The sequence below is a fragment of the Bactrocera oleae genome, chromosome 2, assembly GCF_042242935.1.
Source record: "Bactrocera oleae isolate idBacOlea1 chromosome 2, idBacOlea1, whole genome shotgun sequence".
NCBI classification, from domain to species: Eukaryota; Metazoa; Arthropoda; class Insecta; order Diptera; family Tephritidae; genus Bactrocera; species Bactrocera oleae.
In genome coordinates, this window is record NC_091536.1 from 6521254 (window position 1) to 6541701 (window position 20448).

Here is a 20448-nt window from a genome sequence, read left to right on the forward strand (position 1 = left end):
GTTGGATCAGTGATAATTTATTACAAACCACGAGCTGCAGCTGTCGGGTATACATGACAATACAAAAGAAGTGAATATGTGTGGAACGGTATGCGTATCCTGCTGTGCGTGTGAAGCATTAAAATTGCAACGTTGAATAACACGACCACCAGCAACACATTTAGCAACAGCAACAGAAACAACAACAATGGTAACACAACGGCAATAACAACAAGCAAACAACTAGTGCCGCCAGCCGTGCAAAAGCGCATTAAAGCGACACATAGCCAACGGAAACGGAAAAGGAAAAGGAAGAAGATGAGCAGCTAGTCGACGACCAGGACGAGCACGGAGCAGACCAAATAGCTGCGGAGCTGGCGACAAATACATAAGCATAAGCAGGAACATAAGCATTTTCGCGCAAGTATGGGGTACAGCGACCAGCACACACACACACACACACCTGCATGAACAGAGAACAAAGCATAAGAAAAGGGGAGAAAGAAGTGGTCGCCAAAGTAGGCACTTTTAGTTGCTCAATTTCAGCTTCACACTTCCGCCAGCGAAGCCTAAGGCAGACGTTGGTGGCAAGCAATAGACGAAAAGAAGTGTGTGGGTAGCAATTACTGCTTGTTGCGGGGTGGGGGCGTGTGCTGCCTGACAGTGCAGAAAGTTGAAAAGAACAGGTGACAGTCGCAAAGTTGCCCGAAGCCGGAGCTTTTGTAATATGGCTTGGCCCATTAGGGGCTTTGCTCATATATTTTCCACACTTTATGCGGCCATCTATACTGTTATATGTATGTGTATATATATATATATATACAATCGACCATATGCAACCAAATTAAAGAGCACAGCAGCAACACCAGAGACAAATAAAAGGGCACAGAAAACGAAGCAGTCATCATTTAAATGCGCAGTCGAGCAATGCATGCGCCATGAGGACCATGAGTGGAATTGTTAAAACAAGAAACTGCAAAACTCTTAAAAAGTGGAGGCGACGGAAAAAATTGCAATGCTGTAGAAAATAAACGAACAAGTGTCACTTGCCAGCGACATAAATGAATGAGCGAAATGAACAAACAGAAACTAACAAGCTCGAACTTAGCAAACTGCTTCGACTGAAGATAGGAAGGACGAACGGAGGAAGATAAAATAAATAAATAAGGGTATACAACAAAAAAAAAAATAAAAAATAATAGAAAGACATATTTAAGATACATAATTAAAGCGAGACTGTTCAAAACCGGAGAATTATGGCAAAATAATTAAATATAATTAGGTTAGTTATAATGCTGAAGAGCGCTTGGTGAACAAAGCTGTTGTAAAAAGCTTCGAACAGGAAAGTTAACGGCAAATCCGACAAGCACCGACGTTATAGCATTTTAAATTAATTAAAAATTAATCGAATATAAAATGAAAAAGAATACCAAATAAAAGTCAAAGCTCAAACCTTATGGCGGAAGACCCATCAGATCAGATGTCTTCTTATTAAACAGAAAGCCATATATGCTTATCGGTTTTCTCAGAAATCATTTTATAATACGACGTCTTAAAATAGCATAATACAATATTTCAGCAGCACCAACAAATTATTTCCAAAAGCGGATCATAGAAATAACACAGAGGCCAGAATCTTACTTTAAGGTTATAAACAAAATTAGAAAGACAATTAACTTCTTCCTTTAATCTTTCCCTGTGAGTAATGTTGCAGGGTTAAACTATTTCAATAAGAGTCGCGCAACTCTTCCACAAAGTCTTCTTCCATTTATGTAGCTTGATGCATATAAATTAATTTCTGCTTGCGATAAGATCTACCACGACACTAATGCCGTCTAATACCCATACTCATTTATGCTAACGCTTTTATTTTGGTTCAACTCAGTCGAAACAGTTTGCTTCCCACCGTTAGATGGTTCCAATAACTGTCATAAAAAAATCTAACAGAGGATTATTTTCCTGAAAGGTTTAGGAATCCTTGAAAACCTCTACGCCTGCACTGACAGTGGAAGAAAATTGCTGATTCTTATTACAATATAACACTGAACTTAACCTTAACTAAGTGATAAAGGGTGACTTGAACCTAAACTCGTTGAATTATGTGCTTCCACGGAACATTTTTAATAAACCACCTATTTCTGAAATCGTTAATATCAACCAAATGGGACCCGTTGTGATCACACAATAAGCCTAAAGCTATTGAAATTCCATAGTAGTTAAAGAGTCAACAAAAATTCATGTCGGATTCTTCCAGCCACAACTTCTGTTAGCTTATTTAGAATTCATTAACAAATTTAGTCTGCTTCTAGGAACTCATCTCTTTCAATTATATTTTAAAAGTCGACTATATTGTACAAAAAAACATATTATAAGAAGGCGATCCAATGAACATACTGTCAAAATTTCAACCGGTCGTAATTCAAGAGTCGAGACGGAACACGATTTCACCACTTCTAGAACTGTCAAAAAAGTGGTGACGCTGCTAGACAGTTTCAACTCTTTTACAAAACAAAAGAAATTTATAAGATAATAATTGTAAAGATATGAAATGCAGGTAAGAGTGAGAGTTGCCACCATTGAAAAGAAAAACTTTTATGCATCAGATAAGAACACTTACAATGTAGAAGTAATGAAGCTAATCAAAAAAAAAAATGTGTGGCACTATTCAATACAACCCTACAACTCTCGTATGTTAAAGACATAACAAGCTAAGCAATTTTATCGTACCAAATATATATAAAATTTTCGATGGATATTAATTTCTCTGAAAATTTCTTAGAACTGTATATTTCTGCTTTAATGTAATATATTATATAATAGACAAACTCTAATGTATAATTGTACAAATAAACTTTGAACTAAACCTTACATTCACATGCTAAACGTTACTAAATCAATATTATTTTTTAATTTTCAGTTTAATATCAAAGTGGCGACTATCATCTAAATCAGCTAGTTTCTACAATCATTAAAGCCAGACGTCTTCAGCACTATAAGGTAATTATAAACATTACAACCCTTTGATTAAGTAATATTTCAAAAAAGAGTGACTAGTGCAAAAATCCACAAAGTTAATTGACGTTCTTTAATATAAGATAAAAGAAAAGAATTTGTCACCAAACTGTGTAAAAAATCATTAAAGGCTTAACAGCTAACAGAAGTTTAATTTTAGAATTCACACTTTAGATGCTCTTTGAAAATTACAGTTGCAATGTCTATTCATAACAGGCCTTACAACAAAAACAAAATAAATACCAAATTGGAAGAAACAAATATACAAGTATATTCAAGACGCATACTTATAATTATATCGAGAAAGCCATCTTATGTAGCATACTTTCCCACATGCAGTTCAGTTTGCATGAAAAATTCAAATCTTAAATCTTCTTTCGACCTCAGTTGTGTTTTGCGATTTTTACATTGGAAAAAACTATTAAGCAAAGAATTTGGAAACTTTCTGATCACAATATATAAATGATCAGCGTGACCAGCTGAATCGATTTAGTCATGTCCGTCTCTTCGTTTGTCTGTCTATCTGTATGTACGCAAACCCTCAGTTTTTGAGATATCGATCAAAAGTTTTTTCCACGTGCTTTTTTCTACAAGAGGCTGCTTATTTGTCGGAACCACCGATATCGGATCATATATAGTTATATAGCTTATAGCTGCTATACAAACTTTTTTATTTTTGAAGGGTATTATAGCTTCGGTGCAACCGAAGTTAAATGTTTTTCTTGTTTTACTTTGAAAACCATTCACTCGGTTATACATATATACAATATATATATATATATATATATATATATCTTTACTCTCACTATTCACACATACATATATATCTACCCCAATGTCTTTTATAATAAATATAACGGTATATTTAGGTAGTTGGCAACTACTATGTGTGTATTGAGGCGTGTGAGTATATATATGTATATGTATGGGTATGTGCAATGCGTTCATTCACACACTCGGGTATTTCGTTCATTGAGTGCAAATCAACGGTGTGTCCCACATGGGAACAATTTCACCAAGAATATGCATTTTTGCTTTTAAAACAAAAGCCTCGGAAATTGAACAAACAACAACAAAAGTAGATACAAGTATATAATGTAGAAAAGATACACACTAAAAGCTAAGGCTTAGTAGTCATTTAATGGGCTGCTGTGCTTTTTTGAGTCAAAGCAAGCCAAACACATGACACACACAAACACATATGGGAGCTTTTGTTTATCACGCATACAACAACAACAAAGAAATTTACATTAACATAACACATTGCAGATTTTGTGTGTATTTTTATAACAACGATTTAATTTTCCAACTGGGACAACAAGTACATACACTTTACACCCTGTACTTGAGTAGGAAAACGCGAATTTTTTGCATGCATTAAGTAGTATTATGAGAGTGCTTGCAAAATATTTGCATTCATAGTATTTATGAATATATGTGAGAATTTATAATTATATTACATACCTGTATTATATATATATATTTAATAAAATTTAAAGTTTAATTAAGTTTATCGCAATATATAGATATTAGCCGGTTTTGATTTGCCATTTGCCTCCTTGTTATGTTTGCGTTCCGGTCTCTTGCCAAAAAATTCTCTCGCTGCAACGCGGTTAGCGAGTTCAATTTGATATAAGCGAGTATATGTATTTCACATTTAACTGTAATAACCGTTGACTGTTGTATATCTGTTTCATTTTGCCAGTTCTTTTGCTTTAAGCTTTATACCAGTTGTCTGTTTCTTTCGCTACTTTCCGGCAATTGAGCAAACGAAAACAGCTATTTTATTGATAAAGACTAACCTGGGTAACTTATAGAGATTAATAGAGTATAATAATTTTTTGTTAAGTGGATATATTCTTCTTTGAAAAAAATAAGAAAAAATCGAATGATAACCAAAAGCCCCAAAGTAACGGTATTTAAATGGTATAAAGCACTGAGAAGGAGTGGAAAAAAGAGAAAATTAATAGAAGGAAGAAACGGTTACTTGCTTCAAATGCCTCAATCGATATTATAGGTTATTTGAGAAAAGAATATTTTTGAAGTTAATATTACTTCTGGTAGAGGTAACGAAAAGCTGTCCTCGAATTGTCAGATTTGATCAATTCAAAATTTTCACATAATATTTTATTAAAACTAATGACGTAACCGTGTTTCGACCACTTTAAAACCGCAAAATCTAAGTAATACATATAACACGCCTCTTTAATAAAGGAATTAGCCTCTTCTCTGATTACTGTACGCGGATGTACAAATGTACAAAAATATAATAATCTCTAAGCTTGAATTCTAATAATAGCTATATAAAAATATACTAATAGCATAGTTTTCCTTGACATACATAAGTGCTTATTCGCCACAATATATGTTTATATATACATATATATATGCATACATTCGACACATTCATGGTTAGTGAGCAGAATCAAAATGCTAAAAAACAATTTCGCTTTATTTTTTATCACAATTACCCTATTGTAATTTTCAAGAATAATAGCGAGCAAGAGCCAGAGCTAAGAAGCTTAAACGCTTATATTGAAGTACATGCCAAAGTACTTACTTGAACACATCAATGCTCGAGAACAATCTGCCAATGGAGAAATGCGTGCGAGGATATCTCAAGCGAGTAATTTTTATTTAAAATTCTCTTGGAATTCTTTTAATCACAAGTGTTTGCATGGAAAACATAAGTATATGCAGATACAATAAGCAACATACACATAACCAGTAGAAAATATCTTGAAACAGCAGTAGACTCATTCTACTTCTTGGTAATGAGATTAGTAACTAGTTATACCGCATATACTATAAAAATCAGATGAGGCAAATATTAAAATTGAAAACTTAAAAATCAAAATCATTATCAAGATAAAAGATAAAAAAAATTAAAAATTAAAGACAAAAGGTAAGAGATTACACAGTCTAGCAACTTGTAAGCAGCAAAGCCGGGGAAATAAACTCAGTTTTTTGCAAAACTCTATATGAAGAAATGTAGCGAAAAGGTTCAATTTCATTGTTCGGCAAAAGGGTTAATAGATTATAGTTCATTTTGGTATATTAATAACTTATTGTGAAGGTCATAGACTCACTTAATATTGTTACTATATTTTACTGATTATACTGAAATCATTAGGGACATAGAAATGGAAGAGCTGAGCATTAATTTTTAACATTACTCAGGTATACTTAAGAACTTATTTTCAAGTAATTTTTGAATATATAAATATAAACATATGTATATGTGGAGTAAAGTCAGACGGACGTTTTAAAATCCTTTGTTGCTTAATTGTGGCATGTTATATGTTTTCGTTTAATGGAATTTTGTGGGCGTGTCAGCGGTCCGATTCCATCTACGACCTCGTTCTTTTAGATTAAAGATTAGAAGTTAAAAGTAATATATAAAATTTAAAAAACTAAAAATTTAAGAAAATATGTTAAATATTAAAAATTAGAGATTAAAATTTAAAAATTAACGGTTAAAATTTAAAGATTACAAGTTAAAAATTAATTATCGAAGATTAAAAACTAAATATTAAAATTAAGGAAGAAATATAAAAATGTTAATTAGTATAGGTTAAAGATTGAGGATTAAATTTTAAAAATTAAAAATTAAAAATCGTAGACTATAGATGAAATATTATTGACTAAATGTTAAATGTTAAAGATTAAAGATTAGAGATTAAAGATTTAAGGCTAAAGGTCAACTATTAAAAATTAAAGACTAAATATTAAAGATTTAAAATCGTAGACTATAGATAAAAGATTAAAGATTATATATTAAAGGTTAAATGTTGAAAATTAAAGATAAAAGGTAAAATATATAAGATTATAAATTAAAGATTGAAGCTCAAAGCTTAAAGATTAAAGATTAGGGATTAAAGATTAAATTGCAAAATTAAAGATTAAAAATTAAGAATAAATGTTAAAGATTGAAGATTGATGGTTAAAGGTCAAATATTAAAGATTAACCATAGAAATTTAAATATTAAAGATTAGATATGAAAAATAAATGATTAAATATTCAATATTAAAGACTCAATATTAAAGCTAAAAGGCTAAAGAATAAAAATTAAAAACTAAATATTAAATATTAAAGGTTAACGATTAACGTTTGAGGGTTATAAATTAGAGGTAAAAGATTAAATTAAGATTAATCAATTAAAGATTAAACAAATTGCCGATTAGAGATATCAAATGAGGCCGTGAACTTATTTTTATTTTGAAATCTGAAAATTTATAATATACCAGTATTACTAGGCATTCCATATCTCGAATTCATCTAAAAATCATTTTAAAGCTGCGGGTTCAGGCTCGTGGGGCACACCTTGGAAAATAAAAATATTCAATCATCATCTAGACCCAAGTCAATGAAACCCTAGAGACAAGCTTCGAAACACAATCTTCTGCCTTCTGTGAAGCCCCAACTGCTGGGTTATGCATGTAGCATACTTGCAGACCCTCAGAGCCACTTAAAATGGGTTTTCACATAAATATACTTGTAGACAAATATGTAAACACACACGCCAACATACAATAAACAAAGGGAAACAGAGTGAGAGAGAGAGCGTACAATGCAAGCTAGTCAACAATGTGGCGAATGCAAATGCAACTTTGAATTAATCGAAAGATAAGCACAGCAACGACGGCATAACAGCAAACAACAAAAAAAGCCAATAATACAAAAACAAAACACACATGTATTGCAAATGCAAAAGTTAGGGTTGAAAATGGACTAAAGCGTCATGGTGAATGATTAGAGAATAAAAGAATTGAGGAGGGCAAAGGTAGAGGTAGAGAAGAGATGAAATATATATATAGAGAAAGAGAGAGAGGGATAAGGATGGAGCTGTGAGGCTGATAGTACTTAGGAGGTGTTAAAAGTGCAGAAAGCCGACAGAATTACCTTTTAGAAGCAATAATTCTAAAGTAAAGGCAGATTTATGAACAGATATTTGAAAAAAAAGAAAATAATATGGCAAAAAAGAGACGAAAGAAAGTGCACAAAAACTAAGCCGAAACGAAGTACGATGAAGTGAGAACACTTGAAGTGTCACAAGGCGTCCTAAAGCCTTTCTGTACAGCAGCGCAATACCAATACGACACTCAACAACAAAAGTAACTGCCATAAAAAGAGAAATAAATGCAATTTTGCAAAAGAAACACTCTACAAAGGATATGTCAAAAAAATAATAAACAAGAAAAATACAGCAGACGACGCAAAGTCCGTCAGTAAAATCAACGTAGTAGGCCCACAGAGAGAACGAAAAAATGCTTTTAGGCGGCTGAGTTCCTTAGCAGTGCTGGAAAGTTTGAAAAGTGGAAGGCAAGCAGTGTTGAAGAAAATTCAGTTATTTAATTGGTTGTTATTTCACGCTGTGCCAAAGGCTTTGTTAGAGTGGTACTGCCAGAAAAAAACGCAAAACAATTTTCAATTCCCAAATTTCTTTTACTATTCTATTTATATATACCTATACCCTGAACAGGGTAAATTAAGTTTGCCACGAAGTTTGCAACACCCAGAAGGAAACGTCGGAGACTCTATAAAATATATACATAAATGATCAGCATGATGAGCACTAAGAAGCTACTCATTTGTCGGAACGGTCGATAGCGGACCACTATAGCATATAGCTGCCATACAAACTGAACAATCGGAATCAAGTGCTTGTTTGGAAAACTCTTTCAGGAAGGAGGTATCTTCACAAAATTTGGCATATTATTTAAAGCAATAATGCAATATTCGAAGAAATTGTAGAGATTGGATGACTATTGCATATAGCTGTCATATTAACTGAACGATAGGAGTAAAATGCTTGCATGGAAACTTTTTTATTTGACGAGGTATCTTCACAACATTAGCACGAGGTATTATTTAAGGCAACAATGCAATCTCCAAAAAAACTTTTTTAGATCCGATCACTATAACATATAGCTGCCATACAAACTGAACGAGCGGAGTCAAGGCTTAGTAAGTAAACTTTGTTTTTGTGAAGGGTATTATACAACTACGTCTTCTCTTGCTTTTAACTCAAATTATCTGTGGTTCAAATATATTTTTATGGGCAGGAATAAAATTTTACATTTTCTAGAATTCCAAAATATTTACCACGGAACCACTGTTTTAGCTTTAGAAAAAATACGAAGTAGTGATCGAAAAATCGTCAAGATGATTTAAAAAAGATGCACAGTCTTAGGATCTGCTTTCAAAGACACAAATCATGGCTCTCATTGCATCATTTTAGTAGAACCGCTCTCGCGCAATCAATGGACTAAATGCTAGCTTATTACGGAAGGCGCCAAGTATTCGTAAACTTCGTTCTAGATTAAGCTAGTTGAGAACCTACAGCCAGGCTCATTCTCGGCACGGGTCGCATGACACCTCCCTTAAGACTCCCTTTTTGAATATTGGGCTATTGAGGAGCAACAACGAACACCCAACTATAAACTCAGGCCGTAGCTAGATATCTTTCAACTGCAACCAGACCGTCCCAGTCATCGTAGTGATACTGTGGTATCTATTACCAGTCAGCACATCGGAGAGAAGGAGGGGTAACAAGAATGGAATGGGTAAAAATATGAAAATAGGCTCTAGAACCTGTATTTCAATAACTATTTTTATGGCTTGGCGCAGATCTATATAGACACATCGAGAAACAAATACATATCTGGTAATTTATTGTAAAGTCGCCGCTCTTTACGAATCCGGTGAAATTATTAACCATCAGTCATTTGTTCTATTTTTTCATATGTGGTAGATTTCTGATTCTGTACCGTGGATTAACTTACTTTAAAGGACTGCTAAAGGAATCGACACTTTGCCGAGGAAGAAGGTTTTAAATACCGTACGGTTGATCTGTTCTCTAAATTATCTGTGGAGATTCATGGATTTGATATAACTGTGTTAAGCCTTAGTAGATTGAAATCTAATCAATCAAGAGGCGGGTCTCCGCTCATGAAAATTTGTATATCCTGCACAGTGTACATTAAGCTTGACATGAAATTTGTAACACCCAGAAGGAAGCGTGGGAAACCCTGTAAAGTGTATATATAAATGAATATCAAGACGAGCTGAGTCGATTAAGCCATGCCCGTTTTTAAGAAATCGATCACACGTCCTTTTCACCTCAAGAAATTCGCCATACATTATTACCCTAGGCAACGCTACAATCCCTTTTTTTTTGACGAGATATCTTCACGAAATTTAGAATAGAATATTGCTCAAAGCAACGCTACAATCTTTTCTTCAAATTTTTTAGATCGAACTATTATAGATTAGAGTGGGGCGAAAATTTTTTTTTTTTTTTGCTTAGCCTGAGGGTGAAATGTGTAGATTATAAAAAAAGAACATTTTTTTAACGAGGCCTCAGATTTAAAGTAAATTTACAAGCTAAAATTTTTAATTCGTGTTCTAGAAGCTGCGAAGACTCCTTTTTCTGGCCAATTAACCGTTAATAACTTCAAAAAGTTTTTGTGGTCATTATTGGAGTTTTAAAAAAAGTTAAAATAAATTTTGAGTTAAAAACCGTGGCATTCGCTAATTTTTATATAAATGTAAAGAGTTTAAACCAAAAATAATTTCTTTATGTCCAAAAAAAATTTTAATTCGAAATTTACTTTAAAACTGAGAGATTTTGTCCAATAAAATTTTTTTTTATAATCTACAGACACCCTATTATAGATACCATATATGTAGCTACCATACAAATTGTACGACCAGGAGCGAGTTTTTGGTTGGAGACTTTTTTTTGTGAAGAGTATTATAGCTTCGGTGCAACCAAAGTTAACGTTTTTTCTTATTTTCTTACAAACAGTCTCATGTTGTTAAGGGTATAACTGCTGAGGTTACACAAAACCAAACGTTTACTCTTTCGCGCCACTTTTTGTACGCCCTTCCGCTTACATTTCACTTTTCATATTATTAATGTCGTCGTTGTTGTAATTGTTATTGTTTTAATTGCTTGCGAACGTTGCTGTCGACACTTTTTGCTGGTTCCGGGCGCGCAACATAAATTACTACTGCCACCAACTTTGTTGTAGCTATTTCAATTATCTTGTTGTTGGCAATTGCCTTAAGTTGTTGTTTTTTTGGTTTGTGTGACTTTTTTTTTTGTGATGCTTACACGATCTTTTATATAAAATTCTAAGTTTCTTTTTAATTTTTCTGCTTTTCTTAGCTGTCTTTTGCTATTGTGTCTCCAAAATGTTAGCGCCAGCGCCGGCATCCACCTTCGCTTCCCCTTCCGCAATCCGGCCGCTTAGTAAAGAGCAGCGGCATTTTTTTGCAATCGCTGAATTTTTTCGCTTCGCATTCTTTTGCATTGTTTTCAATAGCGCGCGTTGTTGTTGTTTATTTATTGTTTTTGTTCCTTTTGTTTTCACTGTTGTTAGTTTTGTTGTGTTTATGTGCTTTTCCGTTCGTTCATTGTTGTTGCTGTTTTGTTTTTGTTGGTGATAGTGTTGTTGTTGTTGTCATTGTTATTATCTTCACTTCGTGTTTCTTTGCGTTTGCATTTTTTCATCGCTTTTTTTTGTTGATATAGTTGTTGTTATTAGTGTTACTGTTGTTGTTGTTGTTGCTTTCGCTTCGTCTACCAACAATTTGTTTACACGCCATCCTGCATGCTGCCAACAAGAGTCGGCGATACAATTATCGTAATTGCTCTTTGTTGCAATGACTTTGTGTTGTAGTTGTTTTTGTATTGTTGGCAATCACCGTTGTTTTATTTTAGTTGTTGCTGTCACTTTTTATTTTTGCTATATCTCATGCCTTCATTTTCCTATGCCTCTACGTGGCCAAAGTAAGTGCTTTGCTCCTAAAAGCGCGCTAACAATTTTTTCTAATTTCTTTTTGCGACATTACAAACAAATTCCATTAGTGTTGTTGTAGCTTTTGCTGTTTTTGCCGCTCATTTGCCAGTGCCTGACATAGAGATGCAACGAAAGCAAAATTGAGGGGAATATAAGCAGGAAGGGAGGTATGTGTAAATATGTATACCTATGTATTTGTGTACATGTAAACAACAACAGCAACAACTACAACAAATATTATTCACACACAGGCGCACACATGCGCTTTCCGCCAGCCAGTTGCCTGCATTGGTCCCAACTTGGTGTGAAAATGCGACGTTTATCGCCAGCTGCGGCGACTGTGACGCCGGCGGCGACGTTGGCTGCAAATCGGACGTGGCCCGAGTAATTGAAGCGCGCACGACCCGTGCACAACTTGCCGTTTTGCTCTTGTCCCTGCAGTTGTTACTCATTCGCACGCCTTTGTTATTGTTATTCTTGTTGTTGGCATTGCACTTAGTTGCACGTCGCTTGAGGAGGCCAACACCAGCCAAGCCTAGTCTGTCCGCCAGTAGGCAGCCAAGCGCTAAACATAACGGCAAGCACGTGTGCGTCTCACTCTCAATCTCTCTCTCTCTCTCTTTCCCAGTGTGTGTGTATGTGGCTGGGTGTGCATTTGTGTGCCCTGCAGTGTTTATTTTAATTTAAATAAATGAGCTTAAGCAGCTGCGCATATAGCCGAGCCCAAGCACACACACAAACACAGGCATAATCATTTGCAAACAAATATGCTGTCACACAAAACAAGTTGACAAACAGTTTGCACAAGCCGGCCAACAACAAAAACAAAAGCACCCATATACACACCTTCGCATATGCTCGGGCAGCATGCATAAATGCACGGGAATGCTCGTGCACGAGTCGAGACAGCGACAAAAAGCACTTGCATGCTTGGCTAGCTTTGCTTGCGTGGATTGCTTGCCTACTTTTAGGCGCGCACACACGCCGTTGCCTTGTCGAGCCACTTGACGTTGCTGCTCATTTCGCTAGCTGCTTGACTAGTTGGCGCTTTATTGTTATTGTCCACGCTACCGGTGTTATTGTCAGTGTTACACAGTCTTTTATTATTCCTTGTACTTTGTCATTGTTGCTGTTTTTGTTAGTAGACAGTTTACTTTTCGAAGACATGCCTTTGTGCCACACCGACTAAGAGCTGCAGTGCCATTGCAGCATTGCTCTTTTGGCACAGTGGTGCAAGAAATTAATTGCAACAGTTCACTTAGGTGATTTTCTGGAAGCTGCCCAAGTCATTGGCATCAACGGGGATTTGGTTGATTTAGAGCCGTAGTGCTGGGCTGGTTCGGTATTTTGGGTTAGGGATACCAAGCAACGCTTCGCAATGTTGTGGAAAGAAATTTATCGTAAAATAATTATTGAAATAAAGAATATTTTTAAATTTTATTTTAAACTAAAAAAATTAAAAATGGGTTGCCATATTTATGCAAGTCGGTAATTGTAATATAAGAGTTGAATAACATTGCACGTCACAATTGCACACAACGTATTTATGCAAATTTATTTAAAAATAATATGTGGTTGCCACCTGTTTAAAACAAAATTCTTGAATATATTAAAAAGATCAAAACTATATAACTTAATTACAATACATACATATATCTTATTAACAAGAAGGTAGTCGGAAATAAATTTGGAAAAAGTGGTTGCCATATCTGTATATTTAGTAAAAAAATGTAATTAAACCCAAAGCGATAAAAATGCGCACAGACCGTCACTTCAGAAACATTTACTTACGAAATTAAATAGGTGGAGTTGCCACCTGGTTATATCTAAAAAAACAATTATTGTTGAAAATTTTTACAAAATAATATTTTCAAATACTGATCATATTTAAAAATAAATTGTTGGTAAAAATATTTACTTCAAAAATAAACAGACTTGCCACATCTTTTAAATGATGAAAATTCAAATTATTGTAAGTTGCGTAATTTATTATAAATAAAAGTGTAGCCGGAAAATTTAAACAAATTTAAAGGGACGCCATATTTTGGAATATCCGAAATTGAAAGACTATTTTTTATTTTGATTTATTGTAAATATAAAAATTTATTACTTTAGGTAGTTTCCAGCTGACGGAAAAAACAAAAAAAATTAAAAATATAAGTCAATAATAAAGTATAATGTGGATACAAATTTTAAATCTTTTGAAAAGTTTAAATTTACGCACAAGTATTAACAGAGTTGCCACCAACACTAACATTTTGAAAATTAATATTATAAGAGTTTGAAATGAGTGGTAAACGCATCGAAGAGAGTGAAAACTTAAATACCAAATTATGGTCATTTAGTGTTGCCACCTTGTTTGAAATATAAAAAGTAATAATTAAATGCTTATAAAACTAAACAAATTTTCCAAGACTTTTTCTAAAGCATTAGTTCGAACAGGGTTACCACCTTATTAAACTTAAATAATAGCATTACTATAATTATAACAATAAGTTAACATTAATTAAAATTTTTTAAACATTACTACAAGAATATAACAAAATGGTGTTGCCACCTAATTAAAAAAAATATTGAACTAGAGGTAGAATTACATAAACATATCTTTAATAAACATCTACTTTTTTTTTAAGAAAAGGTGGTTGGTGGTATCCTTAATCTCGTCTTCAGATAACACCAAACCCTATGTTCAAATCTTATCACCCACATTAGATCTTGCGGTTTTCTCAGTTTTATAGATAACTTCAAAATTAGATCATAATATGAACTTGTGACAGAATCCGCACCTTGAGCTGCAACCTTAAGGTAATTTGTATCAGTTTTTGGTTTAGCATTCTTAAAGAGGTATGTTTTGTTATGTGTATTCCTGGATGCTGTATTTACTTATCCTGGGTATACATTTCTATCTTCCAAAAAGTGAATATGAATTGAAGCAGTGATAAAGTTGTGAACCAAGATCAGCTTAGTGTCGAACCAAGATTATACGACCCATAGTTTTTGATAATCGCATTGATCGCTGTCCTTCGCATGGATTAAATGATTGCATTTAAATAAGATGCTACAAATTTCTCCATATTTCCTTGAAGACTCCACCCCACAAAATCATTGGAACCCCTACAGTGCAGATCGTTCACAATCGACTGATGGCTAATGAATTTTGACAAGAACTATCAATTTCACCAAAATGTTATGCCAAGAGTTCTTCATATTATTTCCCTTTTGTACTTAAACAAAACAAAGAGCTTAAATAATTTGCTCTTCCGAAAAGTAAATATACTCAAATCTCCTTAAAACTAATATGCACTTAAGGGCAGACACACCACCAAAGTGGGCCACAAGCATTTACACGAGTGTAACAACTTTTATATCTAATTTTACGTCACTGTATGCAATTGAGGTTAGGTTGAAGCAGCCTGCATGCCGCCCACCAACTCGAGCGCCTTCTCAACAACCTCTGCCCCTCCACTGCTCTCATTGTATCGCTACACTTGTTATTCTATACACTATGTACTCTAGCGCTCAGCGTTGATTTTTCGTCTTCTTTTTTTTTTTTGCCTCTTTGTGCCGATTCCTCTTCACACGTTCTGTGTGCCAATATTTTAGTTTTTCTACAATAAATTCTGTTCTTCACTGCAAATTGCGCACATTGTTGTGTGTGAGTGTAATAGTTTGCAAAGCAAGCAGTCGTTGTTGGAACGATTGTAGGTATGTCAATGGGTATGATTTTACGAGAGTTGTTTGGTAAGATAGTGATTTTTTCAGTAATGTTTCACCTCAATATATGGGATGGTTTCGGTAATGATCACTTTGTGGAATTCAAACTTATTGTCACAGAGGCGAGTTTGGCTCTACCGGTTGCAAGATTTTTTAACTCTCCACACGAGTCATCGATAAGAAGATTTTATCAATCCCGAATCAAAAAACGTTTCAGAAAGAAATGTTTCACGCCCATTTTAAGACCTTTGCAAATTTTAGTTTTAATTTACTATTTTAAATTTATCCATCTACAGTTGCGTTTTAGAAGCGGTAGAACCTCGAGCCCGGACGCGCCGAACTTCCAAGGAAATTCTGGTCCTGCAGGTCGAATCAAGGAATTCATAAAAATGTTGAATGAGAAAGGCCGATAAAGTGGTAGTGTTTATTTGAAGTCCCGTACCATAAAGTCGAGACATTAAGTACTACTTGCAGCAGTTCTCTGCCCTTTCAATTATTTCTGTCGAGAAAGAAAGCCAGTGAGTGAGAAAACCATTGCTTTTAGGAAGTCTTTCTAGCAAGCTCATCCGTAAACTAAGTTTTTCTGGTTATCACATTGAACAGAGACCGTAACAGCGATGTATGCAGATCACTAAATTATAATAGAGCGCTTCCTATAGAAAACCGGCATCTAACCGTACTTTTCAAACTTAAACCCATTGCAAACTGTTGTAATGATTGCTATTTATAAGATTGACTTTTCTTTGAAATCACATTAGCATTGGCTTAAGATCAGAACTTATTTAATATTTCTGAATCCAAATATACCTCTGCGAGATGAATATATATGTGTCTAAGATTAAGATATCTGAAAACCTCAAAACTACTCATACCTCAAAACTATTAGACGGATCTGTCACTAGTCACTTTTAAATCCAACTAGCCCTGTATTTTGCATATGCGCGTGTTATGTGCTTGCAGTCTCCACATTGCTCATTTGGATGTCTTTTTCTTTGTTTTCCACTTTGTTTTTTTTACTTTATGTGTTTTGTATTTTTGCATTTCCAGCACACACATACATACATTTCGACTTATTTACGGACGTGCAAATTTTAAAAGCATTGTCTTCCATCGCAGCTGTTATTATTGTTTCTGTAACGTACATGCGAGTATTTACTCAAAGCGATGCGCTCGACTGCCAATGCAAAGACTACGAAGAAAACAAGTGAGCAGCAGACACCACGTCTGATGGCAGATGGCGCTGTGGCCGTAATCAGGGGTAATGGCGGCAGCTCGCAGCTTGGCAACCAGGCAACCATGGAAGCCGACAAGTATGAGGAAACTGCGACCACCGGCGTGGCTGCTTTCCCGCCTGTCGGCCTATCAGCCTGCCGTCTACCTGTCTGCCGCTTGCTCTACTAGCGTCTCGTACAACACCTCGTTGATAGTTTTATCCTGCCCGCCAGAACATGCAAGTGTCGAGGATTTTCTGCCGCAGCTAAGCTAAATTGCTTTGTCCTTTGCTTTGGCTGCTGTCACAGCGTCTGAACTCCAACCTTGTTGCCTGTCATTCCTGTTGCTATTGCTCTTACTCCTACCGCTGTTGCTGCTATGATTGTTGTTGACGCTTGTGTTGGCTGTCAATGCGTTAGTCGCGTGCTGTTGCTGCCTGGAGTCTGTTGTCATCTACACAAGTAAACGACAATACTTCGCTACCCAGCATTTGGTACCATTTTCAGGCATCTACCTCGGGAACGGCCTTCCTTGAAGTTGGATATGCATATGTGTAGTCCTTAACCTTCCGCATATTGCTTTGCTCAACTTACATGTGTCCACATGTGTGCACACATCCTGCAACATTGCCACCATCATCTCCGTCTTGTCTCTGTCTCAGTCTCTATGTCTGTGTCAACGTCGCCTTTCGCTTCTGTCGACTTTTTCACCAGCGTGGCAACGTGTCATGCCATTAAAAAGTGGAGAAAATAGCTTTTCGTTTCATTTCCTTTACTTGGCATCGCCATCAGCATCAACCGAAAAAATAATATATCCTAACGTCTTTCTCCGTGAAAGAAGTTGCTAGGTTGGCACAATTTCGACGTCTAGGTAAGCGGCAATTATTGGAGTTAAGAGTTGGTGGTTAGAATTTTTTGCCGACATGCTTACTGCAGATGTCATTGGTAATGCAAATGGAAGCCGCGAAAGGTATTTTCGGTTGCATTGACATGTCAATGCCAAGCCCTAAACTTTGCGAACACCAAATAATATAATTAAGTAAATATTGGCGGATTAGTGACCAATCAATTTCCTAACGAACTCTGAGCTCGCTAAGAAGCTCTTAAAGTCAGAATGGTACTAAAAGACTAAGTAAGGTATATATGACAGGTTTATTTCTACACTTGCTGTGAATTTAAGTTTCATCCTTATTTACTATTTCTTCTTTCCACATCAGTAAATCTATATTGTTTCTAAATCTAACTTAAACGATACTCGTCATTGCAAACACGATCTGTGAATCCCGCAGCTACTTTCCCTAATACCCCACCTTATTAGGGTGGGCATAATGAAACCTATATAAAGCTGTTCCTACAACACTTGGGTCAATGTAACTAGGACGGACCCCAACTTATATCCTGTAGGGATAAGTATAAGCAGACCTCACAATTATTTGGATAACAACCACAATATAGACTTATAAAGCCATCAAGCTCCAAAAAGTGGGCTTTTCTATTCCACGGACTACTCAGTCTAGTTCCATAACCGACGAACAAGCTTTTAATATTTGAAGAATGATCAATTCTGGCCAATTGTATACTTGCTTCAGGTATTATCTCTTCTCCAGTTTTTTCTTTCTTAACATTAGCGGAATAGGAAGAAGAAAAAGTTAAAAAAAACTAAATAATATGCTTTGAACTTAAATATATCCATTATAAACTTCACAAAGAGTTCAAAGAGTTATTTTGTTATAACACTCTCGATATCATTAGTTTAAAATAGATATTTAGAGCAGCAAAACTATTCATTGAGTAAATGAACAACAGGCCAGAAGACTGGCCTTAGTGGCCATGCGCATTACTTGTAGTACTCATACAACATGAACCTATGTATTTCGACGGTTTTACTAATGGCATACCAGGTGTTTTGAGATCAAATATCATGGAGATCACATAAAGTTAAATCTCTTGTGTCGACAAAGCCCGTGAAAATATCAGAACCCTGTTGCAGCTGGATGTCGGAAGGTTCAAAATTCAAGATGTTTTAGCCTTCAACATGCAATGGCGGGACAGCCCAGAAGGAAGTGTGTAGATGATTATATCTCGTATTCTTTCAAGTGCTATTTATATTTAAATTTACGTGGTAATGATCGGTTATAAACCAAACAACCATTGATAAGCGAACCTTGTTGTAGGCGACGAGCTCAGTAAACGGCATGTTGCCATTGCGTAAACCTTAATAGTTAAGCCGCGCTCCCCAAGCTCATGTGAGGGCCAGACTTTCAATAGTGAAACGATCTGTTCTTATTCCTCTAATTAAAGTGCTGAATTATTGACTCCACTCAAACCACTGTGTTCATATTTATTTGAGTTCTATCTTACTTTTACACCTGCTTATGTTATCCAATATAGTATATATGTAAATATATGCCTGCGATGATTGGCCACAGTTTTTTTGTGAGCATGTACTCTCTCTCGTCTGCGTAAACATTCACTTAAAGGATTCTGCGGTCTTTTACGCAAAACAACAAGCATATAAAGACACATGGTACCTAAGTGTTACCTTGTGTATGTGTGTGTGTGTTTATGTGTTGATGGGCGCATGTCGCACACGTCTCCACATATACAAAAGTCTTTCAGCCTTCGTACTTGCCGTTGATGGCCTTTACAATGGCGTTGATGTCAGTTTTCATGACGCTTTGTTGCCTTTGGCTGCCTTTTCCTTTTGTTGCCTCTTCTATTTTTTTTTTTTTGGCTTTCTTTAATCGCACAGCTATCTTCAGCTTTTCTAGGAAGCCAAGCTTTCTTGCCAGCGTCCTGCTCAGTGGCACAGCTGTGTTAATATAACTTTACGCATAAATTCTTTAGCAGAGTTACCGTAACACCAACACAGTCCTTGGCTATTGTCCTTTTTTCAGGCATCCATGCTTGTTTGGTTTGCGTTTTTAATGTCCTTTAACTTTTTCTTTCTATTCTTTATTATATTTCGATTGCCCTTTTTTTTTTTTGGTTTCCCATTTATACTTGTTCCCTTTTTATGCCTTGAAAATATCCGTTTCTTAGCACTTATTTGATTTTCCATCTTTTATTTTTTTATAGCATTTATAAACATGAAATTAGTGTGTAATACAAGAGTGATATAAAAAAAAATCGTAAAATTCATTCAACTTTTTTGAAAATTTTTCAAAACCTATAAAGTGTATAGTTCTCATATAATTGAGTTTTCGAAAACGATATTTTTCTCAAAAGAACTAGTTAATATACCAAATTTTGCTAGGTAAATACTCAACACCCATAGATACTGTGAACTGCAAATAATCCAAATTAGGCGGTTTTTACATATAGCCACCATATAATATATTGTTCGAAAACGACACTTTGTGTTATAATTTCATTAGTTATGATGCTAAATGCTCCAAATTCAGTAAACTATTTTCTTATTACAACAGAAACCTCCTCAGTGAAAAGTATCAGAATCTGATGAATATAACACAGAACTCCCATATAAACGTTATTTCAAAAACGCCACTTTGCATTAAAGTTTATTTAATACAACATCTAAGTCCTCAAAAATTAGTGAAATATATACAATTTGTAATTGAAAACTCTACAGTGAAAATAGTAAAAATCTAACGAGTACAAAGCATAGCGCACATATTGCCGATATTTCAAAAATTGTATTTTGAATTAAAACTTCTTTAATTCATCAGCTAAGTACACCAAATTCGGCGATATGTTCACTTGT

At 34.9% G+C, this 20448-nt stretch overlaps 1 protein-coding gene across 5 annotated transcripts in view; it reads left to right on the top strand.

Moving 5' to 3' along the window:
• DIP-gamma (Dpr-interacting protein gamma) overlaps positions 1 to 20448 on the top strand; it is a 132831-nt gene that overhangs the window by 94920 nt on the left and 17463 nt on the right. For all 5 annotated transcript variants that reach the window (XM_070107686.1, XM_036373302.2, XM_036373299.2 and 2 more), the window contains one exon: positions 2897 to 2976. The gene's annotated coding sequence lies outside the window, so the exon portion shown is untranslated. The remainder of the gene's footprint in view (positions 1 to 2896; positions 2977 to 20448) is intronic.